Source organism: Mustela erminea, chromosome 8, assembly GCF_009829155.1.
Source record: "Mustela erminea isolate mMusErm1 chromosome 8, mMusErm1.Pri, whole genome shotgun sequence".
NCBI classification, from domain to species: domain Eukaryota; kingdom Metazoa; phylum Chordata; class Mammalia; order Carnivora; family Mustelidae; genus Mustela; species Mustela erminea.
The window spans coordinates 41,033,747-41,047,897 of NC_045621.1; the positions used below are offsets into that span (position 1 = coordinate 41,033,747).

Here is a 14,151-nt window from a genome sequence, read left to right on the forward strand (position 1 = left end):
ACATGAATGTGTTTTATAATTTAACCCATTTCTAGCTGGACCTGCTTTCTCCCTGACCAGTGGAAGCACTTGGACAGAATCTTTGCTTTTCTGTTGTGGCACCTGCTAATAACAGCCAGGCTCTGTGCGGTTGTGAGGCAAGAATAGCTGTACTAAAAGGCTTTTTCTTCTCTCCCCACAAGCAGCAGAGATGTACAGAAGAACATAATGGCCATTTTCAGTGCCAAAAACTAGAGTGCAGGTTTTCTGCATCTTCCAAACTCATAATGATGGGCCTGAATCTTGGGAGATTTTTTAGAGGAGAATAGTCCATAAACCACCAAGAAGCTGCTTTTCTGTGATGAGTGTGTAATTTCCTTGTAAACAGGGGAAAATAAACTTGAATATCATTATGCCCAATTTTGAATGTACCACAGGGTCTTAAGAACTGTAAGATGAAAAGCAAATAGAAAAAAAGACTTGAAGGAAATGCAGTCAACAATTAGCTGTTCTTGTCTTTGATAACGAAAATGTTTGCATTTTTTCTTTCTCTTACTTTTAGTTTCCAAACTCAAAAAAAAAACTTGAGTGTTACTTTGATAATAGGAAAAAGATATTTAACTGACAATAGCAGGAGAGCAAGCAAAGAAGTAAACTATGTTTCCACCACCAGCGATAAAAGCAGGAGGAGCATGGGGGGCTGCCCTGAATTCATGCTGGGGACTAAGACTAAGTCTCAGATTGGGGTTCAAAGTGGTCTGAGGCACAGCCAGAGAACAGGTTAGAGAATAGTGTCTTAGGTTCTGCCCTCACACACCACCTGCCACTTCACTGCAGAAATTGACAGCTTCTGCCTTGACCATGGGTTCCAGTATATACCAGTGTTAAGAGGCCAGGGTGGGTGTCTTAGGGCTTTGGGGGCTGAGTTGGGAGAAAGACATGACCACAAGGTGGTGGTAGCACACGCAAGCCCTAGCCTGCCTTGTTTTGACAGGTTTGCAAAAGAGGAAAGTCCCTCAGGCGTGGCTTCTCAGAAGGGGAGAAGGCTCTAGGGAGGTGGCCTTCCAGTGTCTAGGTCAGAGAACACTGTAAGATGGTCAGCAGGGGCTTAGAGCCTTTTAACTACAGGCTCTACCTGAATAGGTAACGGCTATTGGGCGAGGTTTCATAAGATCTGCAAAGGACGCAGATTCTGAACTTACTTCTTCAGGGTACTTTGTAAGTAACTGGGATGTAAATTTGAGTCTGGCAGTAGTGAGCTTTTGAGGTAAAGGTCTGATACCCAAAATCTATAAAGAACTCCTCAAAATCAACACACACAAAACAGATAATCATGTAAAAAAAATGGACAGGAGACATGAACAGACAATTCTCCAAAGAAGACATACAAATGGCTAACAGACACATGAAAAAATGTTCATAAACCACCATAAACTACCAAGAAGCTGCTTTTCTGTGATGAGTGTGTAATTTCCTTGTAAACAGGGGAAAATAGACTTGAATATCATTATGCCCAGTTTTGAATGTACCATAGGATCTTAAGAACTATAAGCAAATAGAAAAAAAGACTTGAAGGAAATGCAGTCAACAATTAGCTGTTCTTGTCTTTGATAACGAAAATGTTTGCATTTTTTTCCTTTCTCTTACTTTTAGTTTTCACTCATCATTAGCCATTGGGGCGATTCAAATCAAAACTACATTGAGATACCACCTTACACAAGTTAGAATGGCCAAAATTAACAAGACAGTAAACAACAAGTGTTGGAGAGGATGTGAAGAAAGGGGAACCCTCTTACACTGTTGGTGGGAATGCAAGTTGGTACAGCCACTTTGGAAAACAGTGTGGACATTCCTTAAGAAATTAAAAATAGAGCTACCCTATGACCCTACAACTGCACTACTGGGTATTTACCCCAAAGATACTTATGTAGTGAAAAGAAGGGCCATCTCTACTCCAATGTTCATAGCAGCAATGGCCACAGCCACCAAACTATGGAAAGAGCAAAGATGCCCTTCAATGGATGAATGGATAAAGAAGATGTGGTCCATATGTACAATGGAATATTATACCTCCGTCAGAAAGGATGAATACCCAACTTCTGCATCAACATGGACGGGACTGGAAGAGATTATGCTGAGTGAAACAAGTCAAGCAGACAGAGTCAACTATCATATGGTTTTGCTTACTTGTGGAGCATAAGGAATAACATGGAGGACATGGGGAGATGGAGAGGAGAAGTGAGTTGGGGGAAATTGGAGGGGGAGACGAACCATGAGAGACTGTGGACTCAAACAAACTGAGGGTTTTGGATGGGAGAGGGGTGGGGGGATGGGTAAACCCGGTAGTGGGTATTAAGGAGGGCATGTATTGCATGGAGCACTGGGTGTGGTGCATAAAAAACGAATTTTGGAGCACTGAAAATGAAATTTAAAAAACCAAGAAATTTGAGACATATCTCAAGCAATATCTAAAGAGTCAGTCATCACTCTAAATATAGTTTTCAAGAAACAAGCAAATTAAAAGTAAGTGGAGTTTCCAACTCAAGAAGTTGAAAAACAAAACAAAACAACAATAACAGAGCAAACTAGAGGAGATCTAACAGAAGGGAATAATACAGAACTGACAGAAATCAATCCAATGGAGCATAAAATGACAACAACAATAGAACAACCGAGAAGGTCCACAGAATCAAAACTGGCTCTTTGACTCTTAATATCACAAAACAAACTGAGGGTGGCTGGAGGGAGGGGTATAGGGAGAAGGAGGGTGGGGTTATGGACATTGGGGAGAGTATGTGATATGGTGAGTGCTGTGAAGTTGTAAACCTGACGATTCACAGACCTGTACCCCTGGGGCTAATAATGCATTATATGTTTATAAAAAAATTAAAAAACCTGGCTCTTTGATAAGATTATTAAAATAAATCTTCAACAAGACTGATCTGGGGGGAAATAATAGAGAAACAGAAGATACAAATAATCAAAATAAAGAATACAAAACAGTTAACAGTTTTTAAAATAATAAAAAGCCTATTGTGAGCATATATGCATTAAAAATGTGGAAGCCTAGTAGATGTTTTCCCAGACCAAAAAAATAGATATCAAATTGGGCCCAGAAGAAAGAGAACATGCATGTATCAGTAAGATTAAGGATGCTGAAATTGTCATTAAAGATCTTACCTCTCCCCCAAACTCAATTCCAAATAGTTTCACAGATGAGTTCTACCAATCTTTCAAGGAACAGTAACTCTGTATCACACAAGTTGTTCTAGAAAGCAGAAGGAATTGGGCTATGCTTCCTTGGATGGTCCTCTGTAACCTTGATTCTAAAATTAGAGAAGGGGGGTGACACCAGAAGGGGAACCCATGGACCCATTGCACTTATGAAGATAAGAACAAAGCCTCAACTACAGTGTTTGCTATCCAAATCCAACAGTGCACTCAAAACCAGTTCATTCTGATGAAGGAGGCTGGCTCTGGATGCAGGGATGTTCCGAATCAGACAAGGAATCAGGGTCATTCACCATATTCATAGGCACAAGGAGGAAAATCACACAATTATCTGCAAATGTGAGGAAAAAGCAGTCAGTAAGATGAGAGCCCTTGGAAACCTGCAAGAGAAAGGAATGCCCTCACTGGAGAAAGTTTATGTACTTACAATCTATCATGGCAAACATGCTTCATGGCAAAGTGTGTGAAAAAGGATGTCTTTTATCAATGCGAATGTTCACCATAAACCTGGAAATTTGGGCCCAAACTGAAGAAAGAGGAATAAGAGATTAGGAGGTGAAACATAAAGCTATCATTCTTTGAAGACCAATGTCCTCTTCATCTATTTAGAAAAGGGAAACAAGAGATTCAAGTGATTAACTACTAGAATCAGAAAATCTCTGTAACTTACCAATATCAGCCCTAACCAACTGGAACGTAAAGTAAAAGTTAAGAAACCATTCACAAGAGCATAAAAACATTGATAAGTATTTCAGACTTAATGAAGAACACTATAGAAAATTTCTGAGGCTCAGACTTCAGTAAAAGGGGAAGCAGTCTAGACAAATGGAGAGGGACTCCACATTCTCACAGAGGATAACTCAGAGTTGCAGAGATGTCGTTTCTCTCTAAGTGAACCTGTCGATTCAAGGCATTGCCAACCCACATTGTAGGTGGTTTTCCCAGCATATACGCCTATACTGAAACATGTGCTTGAGTGATTAAAAGTACATGAATAGACATTGGGAGATGGAGAGGAGAAGTGAGTTGGGGGAAATCGGTAGGCAGGGGGAGACAAAGCATGAGAGACTGTAGACTCTGAGAAACAAACTGAGGGTTTTGGAGGGGGTTGTTGGCGGGGAGAGGTGAGCCTGGTGCTGGGTATTAAGGAGGGCATGGATTGCATGGAGCACTGGGTGTGGTGCATAAACAATGAATCTTGGAACACGGAAAAAAAATTAAATTAAATTAAAAATTTTTTTAAAGTACATGAATAGCCAAGGCCACCAGCATTATCTGACTCAAACAGAAATCCCACAGGGCCATTTTCTTTCCTGGGAGCTTTCTGGCTCACTGTTGTCACTTTTAGAAATAGAATATAAAGGGTGGATCTTGCCCTATCACATATTTATGTACATTCAAAGTCAAAATAATCACTTTTAAAAGCCCAGTTTAGCATTTGCTTCTGAACAGATAAACATCCGCTGATAGATACCAACAGAGAGCTGAGAGGTGGACCAGACATTGGTCCTGGATGTTTCTTCATTGCTGAGGCCCCAGAAAGCCCACTCTTGCAGGCTCTAGGGGTCATCCCTACCCCTCCCCAGCCCTGCTCCCAACCTGCTTGCTGCCCTTCCCCCTCCTCCTCCCCTTTCTGAGCTGGGCTGGATTTAGAGCTAAAATGGCCCCGTAGATGACTTAGAATCTCGGGGCTGTTTAAAGGACCACCTTGTCTGAGCAATCAATCAAAGAGGAAAAGAAGAGAAGTGACTCTGGTCTTGGCCCCCAGTCTTTGCCATTGTGTTTATTTGTCACTTGTTCCAGCCCCGATGTGACAGCTTCTCTGTTAGGTGTGTTCTCAAGCACCACTGCTGCATTGAGGGCTTTTGTGGAAAGGAAGAAGGAGGCTAGAGTTAACATGGAACATTTCATGCAGATCCTTTGTTTTGTAAAGCCCCTTGCTCCCAGCACGAAGACTGAGAGCGGCTCACTGGTGTCCCATAACCTTCCTCCTCGCAGGCATTGCTGGAACTCCGGCTAGTGTGGACAATCAGTTCCCCAGGGCTGCCACAGAGAAGTACCACAAATGAGTGGCTCACACAATGGAAATTTTCTCTCTCCCAGGTCCAGAGACCAGAAGTCTGACATCAAGGTCAGAGCGGGCCAAACTCATCCTGAAACTTCGAGAGAGAAGCTGTGCCTGGCCTCTCTCTCAGCTACTGGCATTGCTGGCAATCCTTGGCATCTCTTGGCTTATAGATGCACCTGTCCCATCTCTGTCTCTCTTGTCACATTGCATCTCCCTGCGTATCTGGGTTTCTTCTCCTTTTCTCATAAAGATCCCAGTCATCATGGACTAAGGACCATGGACCAAGGACATGGACCACCTTACTCTAGTATGACCTCTTCTTAACTGATTATATCTGCAGCAAGTTTATTTCCAAACAAGCTCACCTTCTGAGATTTTGAGTAGATATGAATTTGGGGGGACACTGTTCAGCCCAGGTGTGCTTGGTTGGCTTAATTTTGTATTACACCGACTTTGGCATTTTTTTCCACCATTAGGAATGCACCTAATTCTAATGTCCCTCATTGCTTTCCCTATGAAACCATGGATAGTAAAATGAAGTTATCAGACATTTGTGCATGTTCTCATTCTGCAACATTCCAGAGATTGTGCTAATGAAGACATTGAGGGGTTCATACTCTGTGAGGGGAGCAAACGCATAAACAACAACAAAAAAATCACACAGTAGGTTGAAATAGATACCCAAATGAGGGGCAGAGAGAGGAGCACTTGACAAGACCAGAAAAAGCTGCCCTGAAGCGAACCTCGGCAAGAATGAGGTGGGGCTTGCAGTGAGGAAGGAGGGAAGGGAACTGGGGGGCAAGAGGACCAGCACATGCAAAGGCACAGAGACCTAAAGAACATTCCTGTTGGAGGAGTTCCATGCATGTCAGGTTGACTGGGAGGGTCTGGTGTGTCTGGGAGCAGTAAGCAATGAGTCCAGAAGGACCATCCCAGACTAGAGAGCAGGTGGGAGTAGAACTTCAGCTTGTAGGTGGTGTGGAGGGCTTGAAGCAAGGGAATAAAACAAAAGCACATGGATTTTTAGGAATGAACCTGGGAGCAACATGGAGGATAGATTGAAGGGGAAGAGACAAAGTTGGGACCTCAACAGAACGATGCCTTATAATTCTCATGGTCTTAGAGGATGCATCAAGAGTCACGGGACAGCAGTAGTGGGGTTGTAGGGAGGCGAGGGAGAGAGAGGAGATTCAGTACAATTCTCAGTTTCCAGTGAATGCCAGACACGTAGGTGCTGTTGATCAGGGCAGGAAACAGTGGTTTTTGCAGAGAGTAGCTAGCATAAGCAGTGACTTTCAACTTGAAGTTGGACATGTATTGCTTGGTGTGGCAGGTGAACTGGGTTGCTTAGGCAGAGAGCCGGCTCCAGTAATTGGCATATAAAAGGAAATAAGAAGTTAAATATGTAGGTTTGGTGGCTATTGTGCTTTGGACATGGTCAGGAGTGTTCCCGGAGTGCACAGAATTAGGGCAGGATTGTCGTGGAACCTCAGAGAACTGAACACATGCAGGAGAAAGTGGTGAGAGGTTTGAACGAAATGCTCAAAACAGGGTAGAAGGACAGGAGACTGGGATGTGGTGGGAGGCGGTTCTCGATCCCAAAACTATGCACAGTGAAGTGTGTGGAACACTTTGGGCTCTGAGGCATGGACTGCACACACACAAATTATTTCTATCACAATGATTTCTAAAGAACTTAGCTTTCTAAATCTATAAGGTTAGTATTCTGATGCTGATTGTTAAATACATATATATATAAAAATATATATGTATATATTATGTGTATATATATAAATATATATATATTTAAATGCAAAGGACAGTTAAAGGCATTTCAGAAACACTTTGAAGGTAATTTTGCTGAAAGAAATTTGCTGCAGCAACTGCATCCCATAGATAAAGACAAGAGGAAATTAACTCAGAGTTCTGTCGTAGCTCTCTAGATCAGCTCCACACTACTCTGCCACAAAGGTGTTTCTTAGGATGAATTTGATGGATGGTAGAATCCCAGTGATGCCATACTGACAATGATAGAATCACACTGACACACATGCATACACACACTTTTAAAATTAAAATCAGCTCATTATTAATTAGTTCACTATCATTTCTTTTCCTTCCTTCCTCTCTCCTTCCCCGCCTCCCTCCCTTCCTCTGTTCTTTCCTTCTTCCTTTAGAATGGAAAACTTAAGCAGCGCCTGGTTTTGCACAGCGGGGGTCGGGAAATGGTGACAAGAGCTAGGAAGTAGTTCCACGCAATGCAGCTATTTACAGACAGCAATACCTAAGGATTAACAACAACAACAACTCTAGATATCTTTATGAAGATAAGATTGCTTTAAGAATAATGGAATATGTTGATGTGACAACCACCTAGAATTCCTGCGTGTGCAAGCCTGAGATGCATCAAGAACCGATGGCCTGAGCTCGGGTTCCGCAGCTCGACTGCGCTGAGAGTGTGGTGGCCGCGGGGCCAGCCCGGTTAAGAGCACAGTTGTGTTGACCTGCGTCCTCTCTTCTGGGCTCCAGAATCCTCTCCTGTGGGGTCCAGCCTGCTCTGGCTCACTCTGTCCTGCAAGGATGTCTGACTTCTGTTTATTGAGATGTCTGACCTCTTTCTGCTAAGCCTTGGCTACTTCTTATGCACCTGTCTAAACCTCAAACTTTGAGGTCCAAATCTTGATTTGTTGGCATAAATGAAAGACTTGCGAATTCCAGGCAGTCTTAGTGAACATAACTATAGATATATCACCTTTCTGCCTCTGACTGGAGACCGCTGATGGCAACCTCTCTCAGCTTTAGTTTCCCTGTGGAGAAGGAGGGTCTCTCTCTTGGAAAGGGTGCATCACCTCCAGCTAGGCTGCAGTGAAAACAATAGTAGCTATGACACTCCCTGCAAAACACCATTGCCCCCAAAGCCAATAGGCATTACTGCTTATTGATTGCTTGGTCAAGGCTGCACAGTTACCTCAGAAAACTCAGGTCTATTGGCCATGGCTTGAAGATGGCAGGTAGCTTCATCTTTAGGTAGTTTCTGAATTTATACTGATTTTATTCAATGGGTTTCCAAAGTCAGTTTTTATTATCTTACTCCTCTCATACACCTTTGCTACAGAGATCCATGTCCATGCTCACCATGGCTACCTCTTTCCTCCACCACAGTCTGGGTTCCCTTTTACTGATCCCTGTTGGAACACCTGGACCCAGCTTCCAGAAGCACACGGGTAATTTGTTGCTCTTTTAAGGGTGATGTTTCTTAGCGACAATGGATCGTTAGCCTTGTTTCCTGTCAGCTGAGTCTGTGCACGCTGCTCTCAGCTCAGTTTTTCCAAACTAATCATTGGGAAGAAATAGCACCAGTGAGCTGAAACTAGCATGCTCTTGCAGTCAAAATAAAGTAATCAGAAACAACTAACCAGAGTACCATGTTGTGGGACTATCCTAGCTACACTTCTGATTCATACTATTCATCAGTGTTGCTAGATGTTTTCTATGAAGCTCCAAATGTGCTTTTTTGTTTCAGGGCCTAGAACAATTATAGCCGACAAAATTTGCATATATACATCTAAGTCCCATATGTATACTTACATACATACATACATACATTCATTTACATACGTATGCATACACACTTAACTTTTCATTTCTTCCTTTTACATTTTGTTTTACTTTTTGCATTTCTCCAAGTGCTTATTGGCCGCTTGCATCTCTTGTTGAAGGATTTGGCTGGTTCAGGACAAGTGTGGCCTTCATCTGCAGAGACGTTATCCGAACGACTACTAACCGAAACTTGGACCAGAGAATCCTCAGGTCTTTGGAGGCTCTCAGTATTTATGGTTTCAGGACTTACTTCCGCTCACACTCAGAAAGAAGTGCCAAGAAGGGAAACTTCAGAGCACCATGACAGAAGGAAATAGGAGGACCCCACTTATTTGGGGGGGGTCTTGGAAGTCTCTGAGGAGAGATGTGAGCATAAGTAGAAGCGGCAGAATTGAAGTGTGGACATACAGGGAAGAAAAGGGGTGATAAAGAATGAAATAGGTCCAGTGACACCTGTTACACATGGAAAGGCAGTCTCCATTCAGACTGCTATGATGAACACAGAGATGGTTGTGATGCGGTTTTGCAGTGAGAGAGAGATTTGGCTCATCTGCAAATACAGCACGGGTAAGTGAGGAGTTACAGCCAGGGAACAGGGTGAGGATTAGTGGATGGAAAATTACTAAGAGGACACATCAGGAGTAACGGGGATTCTGGCTAAACACACCTACTGATTCTTGCTGAAGATGGGCCATAGTGACCAGATACCTATCACCTGGGGGCTGGTGGAGGATGAGGCTTCTGATCAGATATCCAGGTAGGTGGTTCTAGTCAACCTCCCTAAGCAGTGTTCTTGTTAAAACTAGGTTTTACAAGGCAATGCGCAGATGGGTTCAGGAGCCTGACTGAAGTTTGATCAAGCAAAGAATCTTTGTTGAGGTGGCACGGACATTTGGGATTAAATGATTAAATTAATCAAATTGGCTTTAAATTAAATTAAGTGATTAAGTCTAGGGCTAGACTAGATTAAGTCTAGGACTAGACAGACACGAGAACATCTGAACCAGCCTCTGACAAAGGTAAGGATAAGCTGGGGTACCCTGTTGTTTCTCATATCCATTCTTTTTGCAAAGTAAGTTCTCAGTGTCCACCCACTGTGGGCAGGGCCACTTCCCCATGCCTTCATGATGAGCCCAGCCATGTGATTCGCTTTGGCCAATGGGATGTTAACAGACTGGATGCAGTAGGCATGGAGCACAGGTGATTTACTTGCATCTGTGTTTCTGCTGCTCCTGGAAGGAAGATGACGGACACATAGAACAGTGTTATCTCCAGCCACACCAAGCCTCGATTAGCTGACCTCCAGCCAACTCACAGGCTCGGGAGCTAAATAAACACCTGTCACCGCATGCTGTAATTGATAGTATTCAGAATTAAGGCTACAGTTACCTGATACATAGCAAACTTGGGCTTGAGCAGAGTTAATGTTGACCTCCAGGCACGTCAAGCCATACTGCAGGACGTATTGTATCTGTTTCCAGGGAATTCCAACACGGGGTAGAAGCCCAGGCACTGACTTGGGGGAAAGGCAAGAAAGTCCAGTGGGACCCTAGGAAGAAGGAACTGGTAAGGTATAGAAAGGCCGTCAAGATCCAGGCAAGGGGAACAGGAATCTGCAAACCAACTTAACAAAGAAATAGGAGTAAATCCAGGAACCATGTGGGAAGTTTGCTATCAAGGAATAGAACAGAAAGCACTGAAGGAAGACCAGAAAGAACTTTATGATCTATGTGTACCCTGGGGAAGAGCCTCACACCCTGGAGCGGATCTTGTTCACTGGAATAACACTGATTCAAATCATCCTACTCTCTGGAGCTGGTGTAAAGGACCTTTGTGGGATCCAGCCTCCAAGTGAGAGCTTCAGGTCCTGAGAAGCGGCTGGGGACAGAGCAGATGGAAATGATTGTATTTTACATGCATATGGCACGATCACATATATTGTCTCCTTAATCTTCCCTGCTATCCTAGAAATAGGTACTAACATCCACATCTCATGGATCAGGACTTGAGGTTCATGTAAATCAAGTGATTTTACTTCAGGTCAGGTAAACAGGAAGAGGCAAAACCGAGGTCCAAAACCATCGTTTCTGAATTCTGCCCTCTTAAGGGGGAACTTGTGTCCATTATACATCTCTCTGTTCTCCTGGTTGTTACAATTTTTAAAAAAAATTTTAGTCATTAAGAATATCCAGTGAGTTCCTTTTATTTTGGTTTCAAGCTCACAAAGTAACTTTCTTTTTACATTTTGCTTTCTCCTGTAGACTTGTTGGTAGGATGACCATAAATGTATCCAACTTCATGAAGTTGATTCTGTGTTCCTCCTTGTGAATTTATAGGTTGGTGTTCTTGAGCATACTCTAGATTTTGCTGATGTTGGTTAGTATGAGGCTTTGTAGCTCTGGGTATACTGACTACTGAGATTCTGGACAAGGAGGGGACCTCACCCTGGGGGACCCACCCATCCAGCTGCTCAGCTGGATTTGGGGTGACCTTCCTAGACAGCACTGCTCAGCCTTCATATCTTTCTTTCAACTGTAGAACACAATGGCAAGACCAGGCTGATGGTCTTATTTTGGGAGGGAATGTTTTTAAACTCCACACTGTCTTCTTCTCAGGTCAATAGATCCATGCTTTTGTGACAAATTAATACTTTCTGCTGTCATTAGCTTCCCATGCAAAGGGAAAAAAAAAATCAAACTATAGGATGTTTATAGAAGTTTGTTTGTATTTTGTTTTGTTTTGTTTTTGTTTTTATTTTTAAGTAATCCATTGTATTATAATCACAAATCTTAAGGCTGAAATGCCGAGATTCCTGTGTGTAGTAGGCTGGTGCTGCCAGCACAGTTGTGACGGGCTTGGCATCCTTGTGGACACGCTCAGTGGTACCTTTGTTGGTGCAGCAGATGACACACTTGTTTTGTCTGGAACACAGTCTGAAATATAAATTTTCTGCTCAAAAACATGTTTTAATAGGTTGTGTTTTATTTTGTTGGCTACTAATTCAAACACTTACTGCTTTAATAGTCAGTGACTAATTGCAGCTCCTATTCATGTGGGAATTTCTCAAGGCTCCTCTCAAAACTATGCTGCATTAATCAGTGTGACTCACCTTTTCTCAATTCCAGCGCTAATAACAGGGATTATTCAGGCGGTACTTCAGGAAATGAGTGAGAGTGAAGTAAGCTGGCAAGCTCCCTCTCTTTCTCTTCTTTTGAGTTTGAAATGAAAGCTTCCTAAGAGTTTGTTTAGTTTGTTTTTTGGTTTTGTTTTTGTTTTTGCAAAAGGAGACTATTATGTTTGCTTTTCTTTTGGGAAAAACTTTTTAATGTTTTATATACATTAAATATGTAAATAGATAGAATATATAGATAGAATAATATATAGAAGAAAACATAAATAAATAAAAAGTGGATAGCCTGGTAGATTTTAGCAGCATAAACCCACTGGTGTTTCCACCCATTCCAGGGGCTGCCTCTTTGTTTTGTTGACTGTTTCCTTTGCTGTGCAGAAGCTTTTTATCTTGATGAAGTCCCCAAAGTTCATTTTTGCTTATGTTTCCTTTGCCTTTGGAGATGTGTCTTGAAAGAAGTTGCTGTGACCGATGTTGAAGAGATTACTGCCTATGTTCTCCTCTAGGATTTTGATGGATTCCTGTCTCACATTGAGGTCTTTCATCCATTTTGAGTTTATATTTGTACGGTGTAAGAGAATAGTCGAGTTTCATTCTTCTATACATAGCTGTCCAATTTCCCCAGCACTATTTATTGAAGAGACTGTCTTTTTTCCACTGGATATTTTTTCCTATTTTAATGTCCAGACTGTGGTAAGAGCCAAGATCCCCTTCAACAGATGAATGGTTAAAGAAGGTGTGGTCTATATATACAATGGACTATTACTCAGCCATCAGAAAGGATGAATACCTACCATTTGCATTGACATGGATGGAACAGGGGAGATTATGCTGAGTAAAGTAAGTCAAGCAGAGAAAGTCAGTTGTATGGTTTCACTTATTTGTATAACATAAGGAATAATACAGAAGACATTAGGAGAAGGAAAGGAAAAGTGAATTGGGGTAAATTGGAGGAGAAGATGAACCATGAGAGACTTGGACCCTGAGAAACACTCAGGGTTTTAGAGGGAGGGGGGTAAGGGAATGGGTGAGCCTGGTGGTGGGTATTAAGGAGGGCATGTATTGCAAGGAGCACTGAGTATGGTGCATAAACAATGAATTTTGGAACACTGAAAAAATAAAATTGAATTTTAAAAAAGGTGTTTTTTAAAAATTCATTTGAGAGAGGAGCGCACGAGAGATCACAAGCAGAGGGAAGGGTAGAGGGAGAGGGAGAAGCAGACTTCCCGGTGAAGAGGAGTCTGGTGTGGGGCTCCAACCCAAGACCCTGAGATCATGACCTGAGCTGAAGGCAGATGCTTAACTGACTGAGCCACCTAGGCACCCCTATACCCAATTTCTCCACTATAAAGTTACCTTTTCCTCCTATGTAATTAATATGTATTCTCTGGAGAAATGATACATTGTTGATACCAGGTCCTGCAACAAACATTCACCCAAGTTCTTGTCTGAAATAATTACCTCTGTGGTAGTCGCAAGATAGAGATTTTCCAACTCTATGATGCCTTCTACACTTGTTAGTTGTCATTAAAAAACAAAACAAAAAAAAGCCTTTCCTTCTTTCCTTTGCATTTCATTCATCTGTATTTATTAGCACACTGGGGACTCCTGTATTTGCTTTACATTCAATGTGTTATTCATTTTGTCATTATTCTTTTGGAGAATCAATTCATCCGAAATTTAACCAATGGGAAGTCCTTCATGCCAGTTAGGGCATGTTATGCATGGGATCAGTCTTTGAACACTTCCTTGCTTTAAAGCACAAGATAGTCCAGGCTTATCACTAGAGTCATTTGATGAACACATTATCTTAATGAAGTCCTTTAGGGTCATCCCTTTCTGTATTCCAATTAGGAAATCATTGTTCAATACCATGAAATATTTTTCCCATGATTTCTTCTATAGGCTTCAATATTTTACCTTTCATGCTTGAATTGAATAAGGAGAAAAAACAGACCTTGAGGATGAAATGAGGCACTATCAATTACATAGGGCCAGCAAGCATAAACCAGAACTGTCCTGGGGAAACTGGGCCCATGCCCAGCAGCACCCCTGAAGCCCACTGATGACTTGCTGGTCACCTCCCAACCTCAGCGCCTACAGATCTCCTTATCCTTGCTCTTCTTCAGACCCGTCAAGTTCT

The 14,151-nt window shown here is 42.2% G+C and overlaps 1 long non-coding RNA gene across 2 annotated transcripts in view; it reads right to left on the reverse strand.

The window, feature by feature from the left end:
- Positions 1-7,404: 7,404 nt before the first annotated feature.
- LOC116597473 overlaps positions 7,405-14,151 on the reverse strand; it is a 59,003-nt gene continuing 52,256 nt past the window's right edge. For both annotated transcript variants that reach the window (XR_004288619.1, XR_004288621.1), the window contains 2 exons: positions 10,268-10,427; positions 7,405-10,110 (listed from right to left, as the gene is read on the reverse strand). This is a non-coding gene — a long non-coding RNA (uncharacterized LOC116597473). The remainder of the gene's footprint in view (positions 10,111-10,267; positions 10,428-14,151) is intronic.